We start from the raw sequence: 27,600 nt of genomic DNA, 5'->3' as shown, positions 1-27,600 counted from the left end.
CATCTTTAGACTTAGGTGAGTTTGAGTCAACCTTGGTCTTAGATGTGGTTGGTTGAGGTGTAGGGTTAGTCACAACATTATCCAGCACATTTATAGTATTATTAGGCATGGATTGTGCATACATGTTATTCCACATTGGCATATTGTATGGCAATTGAGGCATACTGAATGCAGCAAGATAAGAATTGTTAAAATATGGCATGTTTGCAAAATGTGCATAAGGATTTTGTTGAGACATAACAGGCAGAGCATGTAGAGGTGATACAGACATGTTAGGCATGGAAGAGGGTACAGTTATGGGAGTTTTCTTAATAGATTTACAGTTAGCAGATAGATGATTAACACTACTACAATGCACACAGCTTTTTCTAGGAGCATACTTGTCAGGTGTGTAATTGTTATGTTTGTTAACTCCTACCTTCCCATTTCTGTTGGATTTCCTTTTGGATTCCTTTTTATCCTCAACCATCTTGAGCCTATTGTTTAACTGTTCTAAGGTCATGTGCCCTACATTCACCTTTCTGACATCTTTGGATGTGCTTGCTCCTTCTTTGACAAAGTTCTTTGAAGTTGAACCAAACTTTTTGTTGAGTTTCTTTAGATTTTCTCTTTTAGAAACATCTGCCTGTTTTAATTGAGGAACCTTCAACGGATGTTCCTTTTCTTCCTTCAACGGATAACTTTCATCATCCGTTGATTCCACATCCGTTGACAGTCCATCAATTAATTCCAGTTTCTTTTTATTTTTATCCCAGGCAGTTTCACAGAATGATTCAATTCCTTGGACTTTGGCAATTTGAGCACTTACATCCCTAGATGTTTTCCAGGCTTTAATCACCTCTTGCTCTTTCTCTAATTGATTGGAAAGTATTTCTACTTTCTTAATAGATTCAGCTAGTTCATTTTCAACAGATACACAATGCAGCTTAGTCTTTTCTAGGTCAATTAACTTATCTTCTAACACAGCATTTCTATTACTTAAAAACAGATTGTTCTCTTTAATCCTACTATTTTCTTTAGCAAGAGATTTAAGAGATACACGCAAATGATACAGTTCAGTAGACATGTCATTAAAAGCATCATTGCACTCTTCTTTAGTAAGCTGTGTTATATCAGTAGTAATTACCTGGTTGCTTGATGAACTAACTTCATTCTCCTCAGAATCAGCCATGAGAGCCAAGTTAACATATTCCATGTCTTCATCCTCTTCTTCTCCATCAGCTGCCCAGTCTCTTTCTTGAGTAATGAAAGCCCTTTCCTTCTGTTTGAGCAGATCAAAATATTTCTTTTTGTAATCTACTTGATCAAACTTCTTCTTTTCAGAGGTTGGCTTTCTGCACTCACTTGCAAAGTGTCCACTCATACCACAATTAAAACACTTGAACTTGGATTTGTCCACCATGTTCTTATGGGGTTTAGTGGCTCTAGTGTTTTTCCTGAACTTCATCTTTGCAAATCTCCTGGACAGAAATGCAAGATGCTCATCAATACCATCAGAGTCATCTTGACTGGAGTTGTCTTCATTTTCAGCAACTTGCCCTTTACCCTTGTCTGATTCTGGATTTCTTACACCATCTTTGGAGCTTGATGTAGATCTCACAGTTTCTTTTCTGCATTCTTTCTCATTTTCAGCTACCAATGCAACTGAACCTCCTTTCTTTCTCCCCCTCTCCAATACCTCATCCTGTTCCAACTCTAGTTCATAAGTCTTCAAGATTCCATATAATCTTTCAAGAGTAAAGTCCTTATAATCTTGAGAGTTTCTTAAGGAAACAGTCATGGGTTTCCATTCCTTTGGTAAGGATCTCAAAAATTTAAGATTTGAATCCTTCACCTGGTACACTCTACCATACAGCTTCAGTCCATTCAACAGTTTTTGGAATCTATTGAATGTGTCATTTAAAGATTCATTTTCTTCAAAATGAAAGTGCTCATACTGTTGAATGAGAAGCTGCATTTTGTTCTCTCTTACTTGTTCTGTACCTTCACACAGCAGCTGAACTGTGTCCCAAACCTCTTTGGCAGTTGAACAATTTATCACATTATCAAACATATCCTTGTCAAGACCATTAAACAAAATGTTCATAGCCTTCTTATCCTTGTGGACTTCTTCTGTGTCTTCCATTGTCCATTCTGCTCTAGGTTTTGGAATGGATTGACCAACAGCAATTGTGGCCGTAGCAACTGTGGCTACTTTGTGGGGAATGTGAGGACCATTCTCAATGCAGTTTACATAACCTTCATCTTGGGAGAGTAGATGAAGGTGCATTTTCACCTTCCAGTGGTGATAACTGTCTTTGTCAAGAACTGGGATCTTTACTCCAATATCCTTCTTACTCATCTTTGTTAGATTCCAAGATCTTTAAACTCTTTGTGTGTCAAGAGCTTGCTCTGATACCAATTGTTATTCCTAGAAGACTAACAATGAGATTTACAGAAGGGGGGTTGAATGTAAATCTCAAAACTTTTTCAAGTTTTGAGCAGTTTATAAAGTTGTGTGTTCAAGAAGAACAAGTGTGTGAATTGCTTTAAGCTAATACAGACAGATATATATTCAAGCACAAATGTAAAGAACACAACAGACCTTAAAAACTTTTCTGGTGGATTTGTTGTTCCACCAGAGATGGTGTATTAGAAAATCTGTGTTCAACAATGTTGATCACAGCTGCATCCTAGTACAAACTAGATGAATTTTCTCTCAAGATATTTCTTAACAGCTCTGGAAAAATCTCTCTAATTACTAGCTTCTTCTTGGTTCATATATATATTACCAAGTGTACAAGTGAAAAACAATATAAGATTACAATAGTAAAATAAGTTCTTCACTTGCTTCTTTTCCTGTTCACTCAAGTACTTTGTTGACTATTGCAACTTTGTACAAAAGAAGAACGGCTGCTTTTTCTGTTGATCCTGAAATTCGGCTACCACATCTCAGTTTTCTCTGTCAACCCACGTGCCTCTGCTTGTAGGTACAACTACCACTTATCAACGGCTGATTAGCAGAACATCCGTTGAAGCTTTCATCCGTTGATGACTTCATCCGTTGAAGGATGTTATCCGTTGAAGCTTTAGAGACATCCGTTGAAGCTTAGCTTCTCATCCGTTGAAGGTCTTTTAAGTCATCCGTTGATACCACTTCATTTATACAAAATTACAAGGCATGAAATATTTACAATTGGCCTTCCTATCTGCATATCATCTAGTAGTCAACATGACTCATAGTTTCTCTCAACTTCTAAGAATTACAATTTTAAATACAGAGACTGAAATATGCTACAATACTAGACTTATTTCTAAGTAAAGCTACACCATCAACGGATAGCCAAAGTGGTCTTATCCGTTGAGGCTACAGACACTAAATTTCTACTTAAGTGTTTTGTTAAACATATCATCAAACTAATGCACATATATTCCTAACACGAACCCAACTCCATATACTGTTGTGTTAAGAAAGGATTGTTTTACTATCTTTTGCATAAATGCCATGCTTGTCATGATACTAAATATTTGAGTTTTCGCATAAATAGCGATTGTGTTACGATGTATATATGCGTAGAATATTTTAACGCCACCATGAGCGTGATGTATGATTATAAGACCGAGAGTCGGTCGGAGTTTTAAAAGGAAAACTCGGGAATCATTCCGGAGATGTTTTGGACCATTAAAAGTCTATACTTATTTTATTCCAAGGGACTCGATGTCCACTTGCGAAATATTAAATACCTCGAATTTATTTATAACGATTTTCAAAGATCGTATTCCCTCAAATATATTTTGTTATTCGAATAATGAATATTATTTCAGTTATTCATTTAATAAAAGAGGAGTATTCTCCAACGATTATTATTTCAAACTCAATTAAGTATATTATTAAAGATTACTTTATTTATCTAAACATAAATTAGTTGAGAAATATTATTTCATATATTCTTTTAAAAACATAATTATTAGAGGTTTAATTATTTAATAATAATTATTTAATTATTAATTATTTATTAAATGATTTAAAATGATTTAAAAATCATAAGACCTACTTTTAAAATACTTTCTGAATTTCAGAAAGTCATTCGAATACTTTCAAATCGTCAAAAAATATTATATCGACTTACTTTAAATATTTTGAATATAATTTCTAAAGAAACTCCCTCTTATATATTTATCTGTTGACAACGGTCAACTCACATTATCTTGGTACTTCCTCCGAAAATTCTCGGAAGTACATATATATACATACAAATCAAAGTATACCTATCAACAAGCAATATGCTTGGGGAACAATATAAGTTCCAGATATATGATGAGATTCTTATAAGGACAAGGAGGGGTAGACTCCAGTATTCGTGGAATGGGGAGACTACCAATTTACTACCACATGAGAAGGTATCTTATATACCGATGAACATGTGGAGTATGCGTACCTGAGAGGGATGGACGCAAAACCGTGTCTTGAGAGGGATAGACGCGAAGTGTGTACCTGAGAGGTATGGAGACAGAAAAGGCCCGAATGTGGCCAGGGTGATAACCGATAAAAAAGGGAATCGTCCTTCTACTAGTAGAAAAGGTTACTATTACTGTTATACGACTGATCATCGTATCTCAGGGGCTCTGGTGAATGTCCTAAATTCTTCCAATTGGAATTGTGATGCAATACGGTAACCCAAGCCTAGGTGCTGGGTTTACCATTAAGGTATTCGCAGGATAATAAGTCCACAAAAGAATTGTTGTCAAAAGAAGGTGTGTATCACCGAGGAAAAACTATTTTTGAATAAACATATCTATCTTATATGGAATTATACTTGAGTTTATGATACAGTCATTTTATAATGTACATTATTATGCTGGGCATTATAGCCCACACCTATTTTCTTAAATTAACACAACACAACAGTGAATCAAGATGCCTATCATGAAACTCACAGCTAGGAAACGGGTAGGAAATGGCCAGCTGTTCTGTAGGATGTTTGGTGTTATACCTCAGGTAGATCGAATAACCTGGATTGGTTTTCAGTTATTTTTAGTCCAGCTTATTTACAAGTATGAATTATGCAAGATAATAAATAAGACACGTATATTTGGCGGACGGAATAACCTTACTTAAAGGTTATTTCCGCGGTAAGACTTAATCACTTTTAGGATTGTAATAAGTATCACCTTGTGGATTGATATACTCTAGTAATGAATGGTTTGTTTCAAAGATAATAACCTATAAGTGTGTGTGTGTTGATAAGTGTGGGGTCGTAAAGGTGTGAGTATTTATATATTGTGGTACGAGATAAGTGTTATACATGATTCAAGACGATGTGGCCTCCTAGATCCCTGACCCCGGATTTTGGGGCGCCACATCCTCAATCTTTATGGATTCCTTCTCTTCATCCTTCACATGAGCCAAATAACCTTCACATCTTTTTTGTAACAATCTTCTCGTCCGAACCGCCATTAGAAACTTCTTATCTTGCCTCTTTCCTTTAAATATCACTTCAACTCCATCCTTGGTTCTCAATTTCACTTTCGTATTTCTGCACTCGATTTCCGCATCGTGGTTTGCTAGCCAATCCATTCCGAGAATAACGTCGAATTCTCCTAACTTAAATGGAATTAAGTCAGCAGAAAAGTGCCGACGTTCTATATAGATATCACAATTGGGACAAATTCTATCGGCAGTAACTCTCACCTGATTTGCTACTTCTATAATCAAGTTAGATTCTAAAAGGTTCACAACACACTTTAGTCTATCAACAACATTTTCAGAAATAAATGATCTAGTAGCTCCAGAATTCATTAACACTTTGACTTCTACTGAATTTATAGCAAGCGTACCTGCTACAACATCCGCATCTTGCACTGCATCTTTTATGGTCATATTGAATGTTCGCGCCCTTGGCTGAACCGTTTGTACTGGTGGAGGCGGGGGTCCAGCAATCCTAAGAACATTTTCCTTCTGAAGAGGCTCCTTGCAATTCCTTGCCATATGGCCAACTTTTTCACATTTAAAACAAGTCAACTCCGGCTTTCCCGAACCATTTGTGCATTCAGATGAATAATGTCCTTTTTGGTTACACTTGAAGCACGTTATGTTGAGTTATTGCATCTTCCGGGGGTGTCTCTTTCCGTAAGTCTTGCACTCCTGAATCTGGGGTCTAATATCCTTCGTCGATTGACCTGATTTCTGAAAGCGATTATTTTGATTCCCATTTACAGGCTTAAACTTCTGGAATTTCCTATTCTGACTTCCCACATTCTTTCCAAACTTCCCTCTAAACTTGGAACTTCCTTGATCTTGTTCTGAATTCTCAAACTTTCTTTTCTTTCCTCCACTTTCCCTTTTAGTTGCTTCTCTTTCTCCTTCTACAATCATGGCTTTCTGTACCAAAGCAGTGTAAGTCCTTATCTCAAGAAGAGCCAATTGACTAAGAATTCATGGCTTGAGTCCTTGTTGAAATCTTTTAGCTTTCTTCGCTTCCGTATTCACATACTCGGGCACAAACCTTGCTAACTCCAAAAACTTCACTTCGTACTCTGGTACCATCATGTTCTCTTGCTTTAAATCCAGAAATCTCATCTCTAACTGATCTTGCATGTAACTCGATAAGTACTTTTCCAATAATAGCTCCATAAACTTCTCCCAAGATATAGCTTCTCCTTCTAGTAACGCCTTAGTAGATTGCCCCTACTTACTGGCCTCATCCTTAATATAGTAATTTGCATACTACGCTTTCTTATCATCCTTAACTTCTGCTAACTCAAAGGCCTTCTCCATTCCTACAAACTCCGGGGATGAACGGATTGAAAATGTTTAAAATGCCCGACTCTAGGGGCTGAGGGTTGTTGTAAAAGTTGAAAGAGTCAGTTCATCATAGGGGTGTCTTGGTTTTGCTCTTTGTTTTATGTTTGATTTTCTTCTCCTTGGTGATTTGGTGAAGTGGCCATTTTATAAACCCGATGAGCTATTATTTAGCAATACGATAGGATGGCATACATAACCATAAAGATTTTTTTAGAAATAGTTTTATAGGTTTTAAGTTTTACCCACTTGCTCATGAAATCCTATTACTACATAATTCCCTCACCGGTTAGGGTCTCACATGACATAAGGTGTATTATCACAAAGATGTTCGAATATGGTTACTTGGAAAACATGATATGTAAAACATTTTATGAAACTTAAGATTCCGCAATATAGAAACAAGATGCATAGATAGATAGTTTATAGAATTCATTGGTTTCTTGCAAGAAAACCAAAGTATATAGATAAATAGTTCCAATACAGTAACTTCTGGAATAAGGTACAATAGCATAACAGGGTTAAACCGAGGAAAAACTGGAAAATATCCCCCATATCTACCCCTAACTTCTAACTAGATACTACTACTACCACCAACACTGAGTTCTGAAATATAATATAACATCAAAAGAAAAAGGGATCCCGACATCTGACCAAGTATCCCAAAGCCTATCGGCGCTGAAAAGAAACAACCATAACAACTACGGGCTCTACCAGATGTCCCGCCTGATCTCACAAACTCACTAACCATCAAAATCAAGAATCTCCCTCAACAATGGCAGCATCCAACGAATAATCTTATGAACCCTCCGGACCTCAGCCTTAGCATCACTGGAAGATGGTCCCTTATCCAACCGTGTAGGGGAAACCTGCTCCACCATCTCAATATGAACTCTTCACTCGGTCTCCAGCACTGACGGCTGCTTCCTAGACTCGCGTGCCAGCCTATCTACCAACGATCTCAACTCGGGGATATGAGAGTACACAAAGTCTCGGTCCTGGCCTAGATTACCACCAACATGGGCAGGCACAGGTACAATATGCTCTCTCTCAGGGGTTGGGATCTCTGGTACTGGTCTCGGGGGGGAAAAATGCATAGGGGCCTCACTTAACTCAGATGGATCCTCCTTAGGGTCTGAACTAATATACAAGGGATCCTCTGATTGGGGTGAAGTAGAGTCCACTGGGGAACTAGGAAACAAACTATCCTCAGAATCAGCATTACTACCACTACTAGGGTCCTGAGACGAAACATAAAACAACAACCAAGAAAACAACATTAGGGTTAAATAAAACCTTCAACTGACTCAATGCCCTAACTCTATTTGTAAAGACCGAGAAATTACGCTTGTATTATATCTTAATAAAGATGATTTATGTATATTATTATGTTGTTAAGTGTGTTGAGTCATAAAACCATAGCTGCTATGTGCTATGTGTTATCTGTTTCGACCAGAACGTGTTTCAAGTAATTATCGAGTATTTTATTGTAAGTTAAATGCTTTTATATCAAACGTTGTACGGCCCAAACAGTGTTTTAAAAGTTAATATTTCATATACAATCATTGGCCCTATTTTTCCAAGTATGGCCTATACCATTTCGATATTCTGAACATCTAGACGTTTTACAAATTTTCCTGTTTTGCGAAAAACGATTTTTCCGGGCCCCTTCGGGTGTCAAAAACCCTACAAAAAGCACATTTTTATTTTTATAGGATCAAGAAATTATCAAACATCATTTTCCTTTGCATTTATCTATTATTCACAATTTTCGGGAATTTTTGGCATATATTTTGTATTTGTTGGATATTTAAAAATTCATAATTAATACCCAAAAATTATAAAAATTGGGGCCAATTAATTTTATTAGACGTATAATTAGGCCCTTAATTTTATTTGGGAGTATTTTTAACCCTAGTATAAATAGCTGATTTATTATTAATTATTAATTAGTTAATTATTAAAAAAATTAGAAAATCAAAAACATTTGTGTTGGTGAAGAACAACTCAAGAATTAAAACCAAGATTTAATAGTGATTCTGTTATCCAAATTGCTCATGTGAGTAACCAAAATGAAGCCTATGATCTCTTCCTTTTTTCATATCATCAATTTCATGTTCTGATGCTTGAATTTTTGATTCGTATTTTGAGGTTTATGAACTGAAATTGGGGGTTTTTGATTGTGGGGTTATGGGATGAAATTGATGCTTGAGATAGCTTTATATGCTTGTTTACAGTTGAATTGTGCTATTTATTTCATCAAATGTTTGCTCTAATTAGTTGTTCTTATTATAGGGTTTATGTATATTTTTAATTAGTTCGTTTTTTATTTTATATGAACCTGAGATTGATTTGATGATAGGGGTTATATTATAGATTAATTAGATCGATTAATTGTTCGATAATGGATTGATTTAAGCGAATAATTCTTAATAATACAAGTTGCGTTCTGAATTTTAGGAAGTTGGAGTGTGAATAATTATTCATTTATTTACTTATTTCCAGATTGCGTAATATTGATTCGAATCGATTAGTTATTTATAAGTAATCAATTTAGCTAAATAATTTGTAATAAATTGTAATTAATTCCAAAAATTAGGAAATAATTATTTTAAAATATGATAACTCCTAAATAATTATTTAAAAATATAATTAAGGTTTAATTAATTGTGATTAATTAATTACAATTGTTTAATAATTGATTAAATCTTATTTATTACGTAATAATTAAACCGTCTATCCGATTTAAGCGAAACGAAACCCTTAGACTTAGAAAAATGACCCGAATCCATTAAAAATAGTTATAAATCATAATTTCTTTCAAGAGCGAGTCTGCTTATATTAATTGTTTATTTACAGACCCTATTATTGATAAAAACAAATCTAATAAATCCTAAAAAATTAGGAATCGAGTCAGATACTGTTTGTTAGTACGAATATAGGTCTAGTATCGATTCTAAAAATATTTATAAGACTAAGTTAATCATGTGCCTTATGTGTTATGTGATTTACATGATTATGTGAACTCTATTTGCTAGATAATTATATACGAGTCGGATAGAATCTATGGGTAGACGATAAGGGCTACGTGGTACCATTCTGAGATACGCGTACGATGTAAGTCAACTAAACAAGTATCTTTCCTTGATAAATTCAACACCAGCAAGACGAATCAAGCCGGAGATAGAAATATGTGAATTACCCGAGGTGAAGCGCATACCAGGTAAGCTTTTCCCCTATTCTAAGTTCAGAATAGTGAATCCCTTCTAACTTTCCATGACAGCTACACCTTGATAATATTTGTTCATAATCACTGATACACAATTGTTGTTCCTTTATTTCTATTTCATTTTGATTCTTGATTTCTCCTAATTCATTGAATCCTTTATTCATATTCCAATAATTACATACACTCATATATATATACTCTGATATATTCCGATGTTGGGATACATCAAAAGTATACCGATTGTTCCGGTTGCTAAGCTATGGACTGGATGGTTATGATACGGGTCGGGTATGAACCGGACCCTTGATTATTAGGCCATAGTGCCTGGGTACCCTATATGTTGGTGGGGTCTATACAGTTGGGTATAAATCTGTGCTACATCCTGACTGATCAGCAGGTTATAGTGCATATATTGGTTCTTGTGTCCAGTCTAATTCATTTGGTACTCGCCAGTAATGGCATTCATTGTTCATTACGAAAACAGATGGTTGTTCAAACTAATAGGTTATCCATTTATCTTTCTCTCCTTTCACTATATACATATTGTTGCAGGCTTGTTGAGCAATTTTGTCTTACCCCTATTATTGTTGTTCACCTAATTTTTCAGTTAAGGTTGAGAATGAAACCCATCCGAACCCGAGTATTCAAGAAGCGGGTCAAACTGCGAGACCCTCTGGTACCAAGAGTGTTTATCCCGATTCCAGAAGAGAGTTTTGAGATGCTAGAGCAGGTGTAACAGGATAAGTTGTAGTTGTAGTTGAATAAAAGATGTTTAGTTTAAAACTTATATAGAAAACTGGGTTTGAAATAAAGAAAGCTTGTAAGGCAGTTATTTGAAATTGTTGTAATAAAGTTGGTGTATCGTTCTTGTTTTCATACATTAACCTAGAAAAGATCCTGAGTAGTAATAAGAAGGGGTTATTATATATTTATATTATAATTGTACAGGTTCAGTAAGGTAATTAGTGTTCATAATACCCCAGATCTATACCCCAGATTTGGAGGGTGTTACACTATTTATCACCTTAATCCTATTTATTCTACTTAGACTATTCCTAATAGCCTAACTCAACTCTATGTGAGTCGGACACTCTCGCAATATTAATTACCCAAATACCCTTTTATCCTAACTTGTCTCAGGAACTAGATCCTGTAGCTCTGATACCAACTTGTGATGCCCTCAATCTCGGGTTTAGGAAATGAGGACCCACACACGAATATACTAAAACCATAATAGCAGAAATATAATAAACTCCGATACTAACAGGATCTAAACAAGATAAAGTATGAGGCAAGATTACAACTACCAACCAAAATATAATTATTATAACCCAAAATATAAATAAATTCAATTTATTCGATTCCGACTTGAAATCGGCAGATAACCCAAAAATATATGATTCAACTATTACACTTCCCACCATCGCTTTCTCACACATCATCTACCTAATCTGGCATCTGAAATCCTACAACACAGTAGGGACCTCCAGAAACGCTCTTATGAGCGGTGCGCCTAAGTATGGCCATCTTCTCGCTTAACTGTCATGGTTAGATCAAAAAAAATAAATGAGCAAAAAGCTCAGCGAGTAACTATATAGCAGTAATAAATATCAACATAAACAACATTAACTGAGGCATTCTATTTCTGGATAAAACTGAACTAGGTGGCAGTATTTTTTTAACTGCTAGATAAAGGCTTTGAAAAAGATTCCGGGCTTTCAAGATTCAAAGTTTGGGAGAAAACTGACATTCATCACAAATCAACAACAGGGCTCTCAAGAAGTTTCTCGTTTCAAAGGAAGCAATCATTCAAGCTTCGAGAATCAATAACAATGTAAAGTGACAGGGTTCTCGATCAAATTTCATTACTTTAAAGAAGATATTACTCATTCCGTTCATTTTAAATAATTAAGTATGTTGCTTTATCAAAGATATACATTAACCTTTTTATAAAATATTAAAGAACCCTTGATTGGAATATCCATCTTTTAAATATAATACAGGTGATCAGCCTGTACTGACCTCCATCCGGTTATTAAGGTACCTATGGCATTATTTCAGCCTTATAGTGGACTAGCCCCGCTAGCCTCTTATATGACTGGACTAGTCCCACTAGCCTCTAACGTCTTTACCCAATCGTCATGGAATTCATTTGGAAAACCTTTGTGTTGGAATACAAGAATGTTTATCTAAATTTAGTTTTAACATTACCGATTAATGAAATCATTTGGACTCTTTCAAGTCAAAAGTCATTCTTAAGTCCAATATAAGAATTCAAGGAGAGTGAACAAATCAAAAGTAAACGGGGATCATAAGTTAAAGGTATTGATCGAACGTTGAACAAGTGTATAAGTTCACAATAAGGCTAGTTTCAAAGAACGATACGTATCAAGGTATAAGGAATAACAGGGGATCTCGGTTAACAAGATATAACATGTGAAAAGTTCATAAAGCTCTCTTTCGGATCAAGGAATCATAAGATAACAAGGTACATGGATAGGGTAACAAGTTCTAAAACAAAGGGGTTATTTTTAATGATCGTCACAAGGATTTATAACGATCTTATTCCATGGAACAACAATAGGGTTACTCGAGAATCAATAACAAGTATAGCAAGAACTTGTATTCTATCAAGGCATTAACAATAACCTCTCTATAACAATTTATAATAGAAGGCAGAGTTACTTTCCTCAAAAAACTTTCCTGCTTTACGGAACCTGAGCTATTGCCACCTAAAACTTCCTTCCCTTTACTAGCCTGAATGCCTCTGCTATCCAAATTGAGAGAGAGAAAAGAGAGAAGAGAGGGTGAAATCGGGGGAGGAAGAAGGAAAAAGGGGAGGGGTGGGTGTATTTATATACACTTAAGGGCAAAATGGTAAATCTTTATTTCTATTTCTTTTCTTTTATGAAATTCTTGAATTTACAAGGTAAAAATAGCTTTATAATTCATAAAAATGATGCAACTCAAAATTTTAAAATAAAGATCATGAAATTATCCCCCTCTTCATATTTTAAAAATAATTTATGTGCGCACGAATTGATTTCAATGGATTTTACGAATAAATCCTAAATAATAGAAATAGACTTCATAAAAATCATTTTTAAATATCAGAACATTCAAATAATTCCAACTATCATTCTTAAACAGTATCTGGGATTATTCCAAAGCTAATAAAATAAATTTCACATCTTGATCACATTTCAATTATTTTATAGAAAATATATAAGGACCATTAAATCCTTATTTAAATCAAATAAATCATTTTTAAAACTTTTAAAAGCTCACAAATTTACAATTCATACACGTACTCACAAATAACACATATTCACATAACACTAGGCACCACCATTTACATTTATATACTTTAGCACATAATGCTCTTTTTAATTATTGATTATGCGAGTAACAATCACTTGATAAAATAATTAACAAAACAACTTTTTAATTACAAACTCAAATCACAGAGACACATAGAGGTGTTCACATTTATCAGAACTCATTATAATTCGATCCATCCTTTGAATAACGGGTCCCGTTCTACTTGACGACCCGACAATCACAGCTTAAGCCCTTAGCTGACTCATCAAACTGGAACGAGACCTTGCCCATTCCTTATTACTATTTCACAGAAATTATATATAAACCACAAAATCATTTATCCTTTATTATATTTACATAAATCCATGTAATAGCATAATAAATATACTTTATTTATATAAATACATCGCGAATATCCCAGTCACTACATCATTTATAACAAGAAGCTGTGTTCTTGAGACGAGATATGTTTCTGGGATATGATCTGATTTTCGGACAAGATGTGTTCTTGAGATCAAAGAAAAAAATTCTCTTTAATTTTTTAAAATTTTAACAAGTATTATGATTGATAAGTTTAAAAAGGATTATGACAGTGAATGAGATTTGTAATATTTGATTGAATACAAAATATAATAGTGATGGATGAGTTGTATAACTGATGGTGTAATAAATGACTGAAATAAGTAGGTAAGTTAATTGATTGTGTTATATATGGCAAGTGTATAAGTAACAGATAACAAATATTGATATATTTTAAAAATATGGTAATAATTATTAACAAATACGTATGTATTATGATGATTGTACAATGTATTTTCAGTTACAAAATACTACTCTTTAGTATAAATTTATTAAAATAAAACTTGATATGTACACAATTGGACCATAGGATTAAAAGGAAATGAATGGTAAATATGAGGTGTCTCTCTGTCTCTCTCTAATGAGCGTCTCTTTGAACCTCCTCCTCCTCCTATATATATATATTTATATATATTGTTAGTCCTTTTTTTGTCCGGATCAGTCGAGTAACTTTGTGTACATTAAAGTAACGTATTTTCTTGAAAGCTAAAAAACAAGGCCCATTCTAGTGCTTGAAGATTTAGTAACCCAAGTGTTGTAAAAGACATGCATGTACTTTAACAAGACTAAGATATTTTGTCAACCCTAAGTAAGTTGTATTATTATCTTAAGTTGTAGTTTGTTATCTTAAGTCAAGGTGAAGATGTGAAGACTAGAGATCTCGACAAGCCAAAATTCTCTTATAGAGAACTGAAGACCTCTACAAGTCAAACTAAATATAGAGTACTAGAGATCTCGATAAGCCAATATACTTATCGAGATGTCAAGTGTTCTATAGACCTAAACTGGAGATCTCGAGGTAAAATCTCAAAGTACAAAGTTGCAGATCAGCTCAATATCCAAGATTAACAATCAACAAACAATCCAAACAGCTGGATTGACAAGTCTACAAAAAGCAGCTTGAAGAATGTGCAAGATCAATGGTAAAGATTAACTGACAAAGGAAGATCAAAGTGAACACGGGATGTTAAAGATATGCTAAGCCAGAAATGGAAGATCTACTTTTCTATAAATAGAAATGACAAGTGACAGTTTAGAAAAGCTAATAGCATGTCTTATTGTACATTGTGTAAACCAGCAGTTAACTAAGTTATAAAGTTAACACTGGTCCTTTAGTCAGTTGTAACAATTTAGATAAAATTTCTTGTAACACTCTCAAGGAGAAGCTAAGCTATTTATCAACAAAGAGCCTAGAAATTTTGTAACAAAACAGTCTTAATTTTAATATAAAATTAAGTGAGTTTTGAAGATCTGTGTTCTTTATTTTCTGCAAGCTTAAATTCTGCATGAACACATTTCATTACAAGATTTAGTTTACTTTGTTCAACCATAAACATTCAAGAAAAGCACAAAAATAGTAAAACACATTCACCCCCCCTGTATGTTATTTATTTCCTAACTAGTGGTATCAGAGCAAAATCTGAAAGTAAACAGATTCAAGATCTTGGAAGAATGAATACACAGAAAATAAGTAGCATCAAAATTCCTACCTTTGACAAAACTAACTACACTCTGTGAAAAAAGAAAATGATGTTGTTTATCAAGATGGCCAATCCACTCTACATTTAGATCCTCAAGAATGAACCCTTCATTCCTATGGTTAGAGTTGAGGAATCTACAGATGGAGACATGGTTATCCCAGCTCATTTTGCTCCAACAGATCCTTCTGAGTATTCGAACCCTGAAAAAGAGAAAGTCTCCCTAGATAGTAGCTTGCAATTAATATTGACTGAGTCACCTGACAATGTGATGTACAATAACATTGTCAATTGTGACACTGCCAAGCAAATATGGGAAAAGATTGAGATACTCTGTAAAGGAACTGAAGAAGTTAGGTCAAACCAAAGAAGAATACTGATTTCACAGTATGAGGGTTTTATGGCAAAGCCAAAGGAAAGCATTACTGATATGTTTGAAAGGTTTAACAAGCTGATAAATGATTTGAAGCTTCATGACAAATATTATGAAGCTGAATAAGTGAATCTGAAGTTCTTGCTTACTCTCCCTGATCACTTGGAACAGAAAATCTCAGCAATCAGGGAAGGAAGAGACTTAAGTAGGATAAAACTGGAAGTTCTATATAGAATTCTCAAAACATATGAACTTGAAATGATTCAGAGAAAATCATTGAGATCTGGCCAAGGACATGTTGTAGATGGCTCAAGTGCTTTAATTGTCAATGAAAGCCAACCATCGACTGATGAGTCAATATCTCAAATTCCAGTTACCTCAGCAAGTGAGCAAAGAACAAATGATTCACATGAACAAGTCATTCTGGAATTAGAAAAAGATGAGTTCTACACTCTTGAAGAACTGGATGAGCTAGATCAGTCAATGGCCTATTTGGCTAGAAAATTCTCTAATATTAGAGTAAAGAAGATAAGATACTTCAGGAGTAAAGGACGGTCTTTCAATAAAGAAAGCAGCTGGAAAGAAAAAGGGAAGTACACTTTTGATAGTAAGAATGGCTACAAAACTGGATCTGTTGACAGATCTAATATAAGGTGCTTCAATTGTGATGAACTAGGCCACTTTGCTACAGAATGCAGGAAAGCCAAGAAGATAAAGAAAGACAAAGCTTATCTTTAACTGGAAGTAAAGTATGAAGCTCTTCTGAAAAAGCAACAAAGAAAAGCTTACATTGCAGAGGGAAATAGTTGGGATGATTCAAATAATGATGAAGATGAGGAAGTTGGAAACTATGCTCTAATGGCTTTTGAGCAAGGTGAATCATCCTCATCAAAAACAAAAACACCAACTCTTACCACTATTGATTTAAATATGAATCAATATAAGGAAACTGTTGAAAAGATGAGTACATAAATGTTTCACATTCACACAAGCATGGTTGCTACTAATGAAGAAGTTAGCAGATTAACAAAGATAAATGAGAAGATTGAAAGTGAGAAGTAAGAAAATGAATTGTTGTTGGAAGAGCTTGAAGCTTTAAAACAAGAAAATGTATATCTAAAGAACAAGCTCAAGTGTGCAAGTGACATCGAAGCAGTGCTAAGGGAGAAGCTTGAAAAGAATGAAGTGAAGATGAAATCTTTCAGAAATGCGTCTTAACTGGTCGGACAGTACCATGAGAAGAATAAGCCATGTAAAAACATTGCTATTGGCCTTGACTATGATGCCATGAATGACAAAAAGAAGATTGTAGGTGACAAAGGGAAAGCAAAGAAAACTGAGAATGCTCCAACCTTTTTGAAAGAGGTTAATGTACCTATATTCAAAGCATATGAAGTCAACTTCACTGAAGAAGAATTGATTATCAAGCAAGAAATTGTTGATGAGGATAAAGAGAAGAAAACTGAAGAATCAGTTCAGTCTTCCAATACTAAAGAGAAGTTCATGAACAAACAAAGTTCCAAGACTCCTGTTAAAGAAACTAAAACTGGAGATGCAAGAAAGAAAAAGAAAAATAGAAATGGAAAAATAGGGATAAACAAAAGCAACAATTTTTTTATGTTGCAGATGCTCCAAGAAAAAAATATAAAATATGTAGCTCTGTGAATCACCACCTGTGTAAAAAGGCAGATAGCAAGCCAACTGAAGGAGCTTGCAAATACAATGAAGCAAATACAAATGATCCCTACTCATTCTGTGACAAGTTTGACGGCATCCCTTGTAATTTGAAAGTGATGAAGAGCTGTTACAAACTGAGAGTAGACCTTAAAGAAACAAGAATTGGATCTACAACAGAAAGGGAAAAATCTCAACAGTCAATGAACTCTATTTTGTCTGAAACTACTCATTCTACTTCTGCTCAATTAGTTAACAAGAAGAACTTACCCAATACTTCTTGGGTTGCTAAATACACTTGGAATTCATTGTGCATAGGGAAAAGTGAAGAAAGTCATCTGGATCATAGACAATGGATGTTCCAGGCATATGACAGGTGATAAAGCCCTGTTATCACATTTTGAGGAGAAAGCTGGCCCTTTGGTGACCTTTAGAGACAACATCAAAGGATTCAAAATGGGATATGGAAAGATCATTTCTGAAAATATTGTCATTGATGATGTAGCACTTGTAGCTGGTCTTGAAGTGAATCTTCTCAGTGTTAGCCAATTTGCAGACAAAGGCTTTGAAGTTTTATTCAACAAAGAAGAATGCACTTCTATCAGCGAGAAAAACTGGTGAAGTTGCTTTGAAAGGAGCAAGAAAAGGAAGCTTGTTTGTTGCAGATTTTGAATCAACAAATAAGGATGGTGTTTGCTACTTCTACACCAAGGCATCAGAAGAACAAAGCAAGCTCTGGCATAAAAAGCTTTCTCGCTTGAATTTCAAGGCAATTAACACCTTGGTCTAAAAAGAGTTGGTAAGAGACATGCCTAAACTGGAACTTGCTCAAGTTGAAGTTTGTGATGCTTGTCAGAGAGGAAGAATGAAGAGATCGAGTCACAAGTCAAAATCTGAGAACTCTATGAGTACTCCTTTACAACTAATTCATATGGACTTGTTTGGGTCAGTAAATGTCTTATCAATTTCAAGGAACAAATATGCACTTGGTATAGTGGATGATTTCTCAAGATACACTTGGGTAGAGTTTATGCACTCTGAAGATGAAACTCCACATATCATAATTGAGCACATCAAGAAGATAGAAAAATAGGTTGAAGATTACAATTGTGTAAAAAGATTGAGAAGTGACAATGGAATTCTCGGCTGCTAGAACATCTCAATCATGTCTAAAAGAAAGCCTACTATAAAGCATCTTCATGTGTCTGGAAGCAAGTGTTACCTTTTGAAAGACAACTCTGAATATGCGGGAAAATTTGACTCAAAGGTTTTTGAAGCAATTTTTCTGGGATATTCACTGGAAAGAACAGCCTACAAAGTTTATGTGATTAATCAAAAAGAAGATTATGGAGAGCACAGATATGACTTTCGATGATGAGAAGCATTCAGGCTTGGAATGCCTTGATGATAATGGAGCTGAAGCTCTTGCATTTGAGAACCTCAACATTCATAGTGATTCTGATGGAAAGATTTCAAGCCAATCCAAAAGAATCACATTTGATGGCTGTAAAGAGGATCTTCAGATACTTGAAGGGGACTCCAAACTTGGGATTATGGTATCCTAAGGGAACTGGTTTTAAAGCTGTTGGTTACACAGATGCAGATTTTGCTGGATGCAGGGTTTACAAGAAGAGTACTAGTGGAAGCTGTCAATTTCATGGACAAAGACTTGTATCCTGGTATAGCAAGAAACAACAATCTGTATCAACTTCTACAGCTGAAGTTGAATACATAGCGGCATGAAGTTATTGTGCTCAAGTGCTTTGGATTAGAAATCAGCTAATGGATTATGGCCTAGTGTTACACAAAATTCCTATTATATATGACAATACTAGTGCTATATCTATAGTAGCTAATCCAGTTAATCATTCTAGAACAAAGCACAGTGATGAAAGGTACCATTTTATTAGAGAACATGCTACAAATGGTACCATTGAGATCATTATTGTTCCAACAGAAAAACAATTAGATGACATTTTTACTAAACCTTTAGATGAAGCAACTTTCACTAAACTTGTAGGTGAAAATGGAATGCCTAATTCTTCATCCTAAGGTAAGAACTCAGCTAATGTATTGCAGTAGATTAATCTCCGGTAAATCAAAATTAATTTGATTTAATTGGAAATTAACTAAAATATGAATTATAAATATTTCAGAAATCTCTGCATATTTGTTTTTCAAATTCAACTTGGAATTTTTCAAATTCTAAGTAAACTGCCTAATTGTTAATTTACATTCTTGATATGTAAAATTAACACAAGGAATAATTACATAAACCAAGAGTATATAGAGAACTGAGTTCTCGATAATTCAAAATTGACTTCTCGACAAGTCATTTTAGGAATTCTCGAGTGAGTCCTCGATAAGTCAATTTACTGACTTCTCGAGTGACTTCTCGATAGGCTTAACAATGACCTATCGATAAGTCCTTGAAGAGTTCTCTAGTACTGATAGTTCACAGAGTTCTTTACAAATACAGTTGTTGACTTATCAATAACTCGGAACTGAGATAATTTAAATTATTAAATTATTTTGGTAAAATACTCTTGGAAAATTTATTCTAATTTTTATTTTGAATTTATTTGAATAAAAGTTGGAATTAATTCAGTCCACTTTTGGACAAACTGGATATTTATTTGACATTTCGATAAGTCAGTTTTGAGTTCTCTAAAAGAGTAATTTAAAATGACTTCTCGATATGTATTTTAACTCTTAAAAATGACTTCTAGACAAGCAAACTTCAAACGTCTATTTTTGAGTTCTCTACAAGTCATTTACTTTTACTATAAATACCCAGACTTCTCGATACATACACTTACTTACAACTTTCCAGATCTAAAGTGACCTAGCTTTCAATCCAAAACCGATTTCTCTCTTGTTTTTCCTTCTTTCTCACAAATCTCTTTTACCCACTAAACTTTATACTCATATCAATGGCAGCCAACAATCTTGTACCCTTTCTCCCCAAGGAAACCAACTTTCTTGCATTTCTAGATGTAAAACAAGCACCTGAAGTCTTTCAGTGCTTTGTTAAGTTCCTTTCTGAGACCTACTTTGTAGGTGCTCTAACTGCTAATCTTGTGTTGTGCTTAGATGTGCTAGGTGATTTCTGGAACACAGCAACAACCAGGATAGTTGTGCATGAGAATCAAGCTATGGCTATAGTGATAAACTGCACAATTAAGGGGCAGCAAGTGGAGATTCTCGAGGATGATGTCAACAAGGCTTTGGGCATTCCCACTGACAATCTGGTGGAAGATCCAACTCAGGATAAGCTGCATGAGTTCATGGACTATATAAACTATTCTAAGAGGATTAAACTGGCCAACATGAATAAGAAGTATCTGAGGAGGGAATGGTCATTCCTATTTGACACTGTGATAAGGGCATTTACCTGAAGAAAGTCAGGATCTGACAACATATCCAGTGTTGTCCAGAAACTGGTCTACTCGATGGCTCATAATAAACAGATAAATATAGGACACTACATATTAGAGGAGCTGAGCAACAGGTTGACTATGCCATTGGAATCAAGAGGTAAAGAGATCTTTCTGCCTAGATTTATTATGTCAGGTTTAAATTATAAGGTGAATGACATACACATGCTAAAAGGTGTGAATAGAACACTAATTGGCAATTGTAAGAAAGTATCCAAAATTCTATTTGGATCACTTCTTACTAAGAATAAGATTCCAGTAAGTCTTAAGTTAACACCTTTCATGATTGAAAGATTTAAGACTTATCCTTATTCTATGCCAGATATGAGAAGTATTAGTAATCAATCTAGCACAACTTTGATCCCTGAACCTGTGGAAGTACAAACACAGGAACACCCACAGGGATCTTCCTAAGCTGCAACCATTTCTTCAAAACCTTTAGAAGCTAGGCAACCAACCACCTCATCTTCTCAAAAGGATGAGGTGAGTAAAAAGAAGAGAAAGGAGGCAACCTTGACCGTCATAAGAGAGTGATGAGGAGATAGCTGAAAGAGAATCACCTCTGGTCAAAAGATCCAAAAGAAGTATACAACCTGAGCTGACCACTCTAGCCACCTCTGCATCCTCCCAATATGATACAGTTGTAAAAACAACTAGCAGTGAGTCTGCACAGCCAGCACGTGAAGCAATTCAAGTGTATGGTAGGAGAAACATGGAAGGAACACACTGTGAAGAAACATCACTTGAAGCTCCCTCATCTATTCAGGGGGAGCTGCCAACACTCACAACTGAGCAACAAATTCTCATAACTAAAATTTCTTCTATTACAACTCTACTTGAATCCACTTCTCAAGTGCAACAAAAATCAAGTGACTTAGCTCAAGAAGCTTTGCTCACCACCCAGACACTCCATTTAGATGGTGAGAGGCTACAAGCGGGGGTAGACCTTGATGACACCATCACAAACCTGGGGGATTCATCAATTTTTACTAAAGACCCCATGGATACTTCTAATGCACCTTCATGTGCAAAACAGTCTTCACAGACTGAAAGGTTTGAGGGTAGTACTCCTGAGGGGGAGCTATCTAAATCCTCTCCAATTCAATTGGAGGTTCCTCAAGAAGGGACAACTCCCCTCACAACTCTAGCAGAGATTGCCTTGGCAGTTGAAGCTAGAAGTACAATTTCCCATGATCATGTCATAGGTGAGGCAAATATAGCACATTCAAGTGCAAGTATGTTGCAAGACACACAAGGGTTTGAGGCTGGTGTACATAATAGTAACCCAGTCAAATCCCCTCCAATTCAATTGGAGGTTCCCACTAAAAGTGGAGGACAACATACTGTCAAAACCACAGAGCCATCTGTGAGTCAAACTATGACCCCAGTCACATGTGCTTCTGATGAACCATCCACCTCACAACATCAACAATCTCACATACTCTCTCAGTGGCTACAAGAATCTGCTTCTCAACCAGCTTCTATTGATGATCTACTAGTAGAGCAGATATCTGGACTAGCCAACATTTTACAGCATCTTCTGACTTCAAATATGAGCAACCAGGACTATCAAGCTATCATGCTTGATTACAATAAAGAGGTTGAGGATCAAAAGGAGAAAATTGTTAATGATGCTGAGCAAGATGGGAATGTGGATGCATGGCTGTCTGATGACTTTGCCTTGGAGATGAATCAAAATCTGGCCAGATTCAGAGAAGAGTATGTTACCATTCTGGGCAGCAATACAAAAGACCTGAGTCCAGAAGCTGTCTATGATGCCATTACGGATATATACAAAGCTCAGCTCAAAGTATTTCATCTATTTAGTAAGGCTCTTGAAATCAAGCTTACTGGCCATGAAGACAGAATTAGAAAACTGGTGAATGAGAAAATGAACAAGATCATACCATCTCAAGAGCAGATCTCCTCTAAATTCAAGAATTTTACTGAGCAAATGGCTAGGATGGATCTTGCCTCTATTGAGAAGGAAGTCAAAAACCTCAAACTATCCTTCATCAATCTCCAAAGAGTGGTCCAGCAACAAATTACTCACTCAAATGAGACCAAAGTCCAGCTAGATCAACTTCACCAGAGCAGATATAAGCCTTCAGCTTTGCTAATAGAAGGGATCAAACAGGCTATAGAAGAACACTTTGGCACATCTAGCAGCTCTTATCAGCCTGGATCCACTTCAACAAATCTGCAAATTCAGTCTCTACAAGGTTAAGTCACAGCATTGCAAGACTCTAACTCTTCTCTCACTCCACAAGTTCAGGCATTGACATCTCGTCATAAGCCAACAAACAGATATCCAAACCCTGGGGGACTCCCATAAGCATCTTCAAATGCAGAATTCTATAGCCTTGGGAGCCATCATGGGTAAACTCAATATACCACTACCTTCTTTGCCTGAAGAAAGCTAAAGAAGTTGATTGTCTCCCCCATAGTCTTGTTGGCAGGCATGAGATGGGGAGTAAGGATTTCAGGTCTTACTTGTTCAGGCAGAGATGGTAGTGGTATGTTGAGTTTACCCATGATGGATCCTAAAGCTATAGAATTCTGCATTTGAAGATGCTTATGGGAATTCACCAGAGTTTGGATATCTGTTTATTGGCTCTTGACAAGAGATGTCAAAGCATCTACTTGTGTAGTGAGAGAGGAGTTGGAGTCTTGCAATGCTGTGACTTGACCCTGTAGAGACTGAATTTATAGATTTGTTGAAGTAGATCCAGGCTCATACGAGCTGCTAGATGAGCCAAAGTGTTCTTCTATAGCCTCTTTGATCCCTTCCATTAGAAAAGATGAGGGCTTAAATCTGCTCTGGTGAAGTTGACCCAGCTGGACCTTGGTCTCATTAGAGTGGGTAATTTGTTTCTGGATCATTTCATGGAGATTGGTGAAGGATAGTTTGAGGTTTTTGACTTCCTTCTCAATGGAGGCAAGATCCATCCTAGCCATTTGCTCAGAAAAATGGTTGAATTTTAGAAGAGATCTTCTCTTGAGATGGTATGATCATGTCCATTTTCTCATTCACCAGTTTTCTGATTCTGTCTTCATGCCCAGTGAGTTTGATTTCAAGAGCCTTACAAAACAGATGAAATGCTTTGAGCTGAGATTTGTATACATTTGTAATGGCATCATAGACAACTTCTGGGCTCAAGTCTTTTATATTGCTTCCTAGAATAGTAACATACTTTTCTTTAAATCTGTCTAGAATATGATTTATCTCTAAGGAAAAGTCCTCATACAGCCATGCATCCACATTCCCATCTGGCTCAGCATCATTGATAATTTTCTCCTTTTGATCCTCAACCTCTTCATTATATGCAAGCATGATGGCTTGATAATCTTAGTTGCTCATGTTTGAAGTCAGAAGATGCTGTGAGATGTTGGTCAGTCCAGATATCTGCTCTACTAGTAAATCATCTACAGAATTTGGTTGAGAGACAGATTCTTGTAGCCATTGAAAGAGTATGTGAGGTTGTTGAGGTTGATCATCAGAAACTCCTGTGAATGAGATCACAGTTTGACTCACAGATTGCTCTGTGGTTTTGACAGTATGTTGTCCTCCACTTATAGTGGGAACCTCCAATTAAATTGGAGGGATTTGACTGGGTTACTGTCACGTATACCAGCCTCAAACCCTTATGTGTCTTGCAACACACTGGCACTTGAATGTGCTATGCTTGCCTCCCATATGACAGGATCATAGGCAAGTGTACTCCTAGTTTCAACTGCAGAGGCAATTTTTTCTAGGGTTATGAGGGGAGTTGTTCCTTAATAAGGAACCTCTAATTGAATTGGAGAGGATTTAGATAGCTCCCCCTCAGGAGTACTACCCTCAAACCGTTCATTCTGTGAAGACTGTTTTGCACATGAAGGTGTATTAGAGATATCCATGGGGTCTTCAGGAAAAGACTGATGAACCCCCATGTTTGTGATGGTGTCATCAAGGTCTACCCCATCATGTAGCCTTTCACCATCTGAATGAGGTGTTTGGGTAGTGAGCAAAGCTTCTTGAGCTAAGTCACTTGATTTTTGGTGTACTTGAGAAATAAATTCAAGTGGAATTGAAATAGAAGAAATATTAAATAGAAGAGATTGATGATCAGTTGTGAGTGTTGGCAGCTCCCCCTGAATAGATGAGGGAGCTTCAAGGGATGTACTCTCACAATGTGTGTCTTCCTTATTTCTCCTACCATACACTTGAATTGCTTCTTGTGCGGGCTGTGCAGACTCACTCCAGGTTATTTTTACAACTGCATCCTATTAAGAGAATGTAGAGGAGGATAGGGTGGTCAACTCAGTTTGTTTACTCCTTTTGTATCTTTTGACCAGAGGTGGTTCTCTTTCAGCTATCTCATCACCACTCCCAGTTAACACAGCTAGGTTTATCCCCTTTTTCTTCCTTTTACTGACCTCACCTTTTTGAGAAGATGAGGTAGTTGGTTTCCTAGATTCTAAAGGTTGTGAAAGAATGGTTGCAACTTGGGAAGATCCCTGTTGGTAATCCTGTGTTTGTACTTTCACAGGTTCAGGAATCATAGTTGTACTAGATTGTGCATTAGATCTCATGTCAGGCATAGGATAGGATAAGTCCTAAATCTCTCCAACATAAATGGAGTGATTTTCAGACTTACATTCACATTATTCTTTATAGTAAGTGATCCAAGTATTATTTTGGACACTTGCTTACAGTTGCCTATTTTAGTACTATCTATACCATTCAGTAGGTGTATGTCAACTACTTTATTATTTAAAGTGGACATAATAAATCTAGGAAAGAAAATTTCCTTACCTCTAGCTGTCAGAGGCATAATCAGCCTGGTTGCAAGTTCTTCCAGGATCAGCAGACCAACATTCAGGTGTCTGTTGTGGGCAATTGAATACACCGGCTTTTGCACAACACTTGAGATATTGTCATATCCTGTTTTTTTGCAAGTAAAGGCCCTTACTATAGAGTCAAAGATGAATGACCACTCCTTCCTTAGATTGGTTATGTTTAAGCTTGACAGGTTGATTCTCCCACCATAATTGATGAAGTTCATGAACTCAGTCAGTTCATCAGGAGTTGGTACCTCCACCAGATTCTCATTTGGCAGCCCCAAAGCTCTATTCACATCTTGGTCATTGAATTCTATTCGTTGGCCTCCAATTGTGCATGTCACCACCAGAGACAGAGTTGTTGTTAATGTCAGTCCACACTACAGCTGTAGTCCAGAATTCATGCAGCACATCTAGAAACAGTACTGGATTTGCAGTCAAAGCACCTGCAAGAAAGGATTTAGACAGCAGCTTCACAAACCCCTTGAAACTATCAGGAGCTTGGTTTGCATCAGTGAAAGCAAGATGGTTCCTTTCTATGGGATAGATGTCCTAGCAAATTTTTGGGCCATAGTTGATTGATGAGAATGAATGGGTAAGAAAAATTTCTGAGAAAGGATGACAAATGAGAAAGAAAACGGTTTTGGATTGAGAGCTAGGCCACTTTAGATCTCGAAAGCTGTAAGTAAGAGTATGTATCTAGAAGTCTAGGTATTTATAGTAAAAGTAGATGACGTGTCGAGAACTCAAAAATAGACATTTAAAGTTTGTCTATCGAGAAGTCATTTTGAGAAGTGAAGTACATATCGAGAAGTCATTTTAAATTACTCTTATAGAGAACTCAAACTTGACTTATCAAAATGTCAAATAAATACCCAGTTTGTCCAAAAAGTGGACTGAACTAATTCTAACTTTTACTTGATTAAATTCAAAATAAAATTAGAAGAAATTTTCCAAAAGTATTTTACCAAAATAATTTATCAATTTAAATTATCTCAATTCTGAGTTATTGATAAGTCAAGAATTGTACTTGTAGAGATCTCTGTGAATGAACACGATTAGAGAACTCCACAAGGACTTATCGATAAGTCATTTTAAACTTATTGAGAAGTCACTTGAGAAGTCAGTAAATTGACTTATCGAGGACTCACTCGAGAATTCGTAAAATGACTTGTTGAGAAGTCAATTTATACTTATCGAGAACTCATTTTTCTAAATACTTTTGGTTATTGTAATTCTGCCTTATGCTAATTTTACATATTAAGAATGTTAATTAACAACTGAGTAGTTTACTTAGAATTTGAAAAATTCCAAGTTAATTGAATTTGAAAAACAAATATACAGAGATTTCTGAAATATTTATAATTCATATTTCAGTTAATTTCCAATTTAATCAAATTAATTTTGATTTATTGGAGATTAATCTACTGCAAAACATTAGCTGAGTTTTTGCCTTAGGATGAAGAGTTTAGCAATCCAATTTCACTTACAAATCTAGCAAAAGTTGCTTCATCCAAAGGTCTTTGAAAGACAAAGTTGATGAGCTTAATGCAATATCAGGATACAGGTCTTTGAAAGACAAAGTTGACACCTTCCACTGGAACTCTTTTTTTCAGCCCTCCATCTCGCAAAATCTATATCCGTGAGACCGACAGCTCCAAAACTCATTCCCTTGGGATATCATAATCCCAAGTTGAGCTTCTTTTCAGTATATGAATACCCTCTTTCTCCCCCTGAGGTTGTGCACTCAAACTCAGTTGTATGAGATGAGCTTCCATTTTCATGATTCTCTTGTTGAGTAGTTTCTCCATTTCCTTAGTCTGACAGACTACACAAACTTCAACTTGAGCAAGCTCCGTCTTAGGCATGTCTCTTACCAACTCATTTTTGGCAAGGTATTAATT

The sequence above is a fragment of the Apium graveolens genome, chromosome 2, assembly GCF_009905375.1.
Source record: "Apium graveolens cultivar Ventura chromosome 2, ASM990537v1, whole genome shotgun sequence".
In the NCBI taxonomy this organism is placed as follows: Eukaryota; Viridiplantae; Streptophyta; class Magnoliopsida; order Apiales; family Apiaceae; genus Apium; species Apium graveolens.
The sequence above is the reverse complement of the archived record's forward strand: the minus strand, read 5'-3'. Positions refer to the sequence as shown.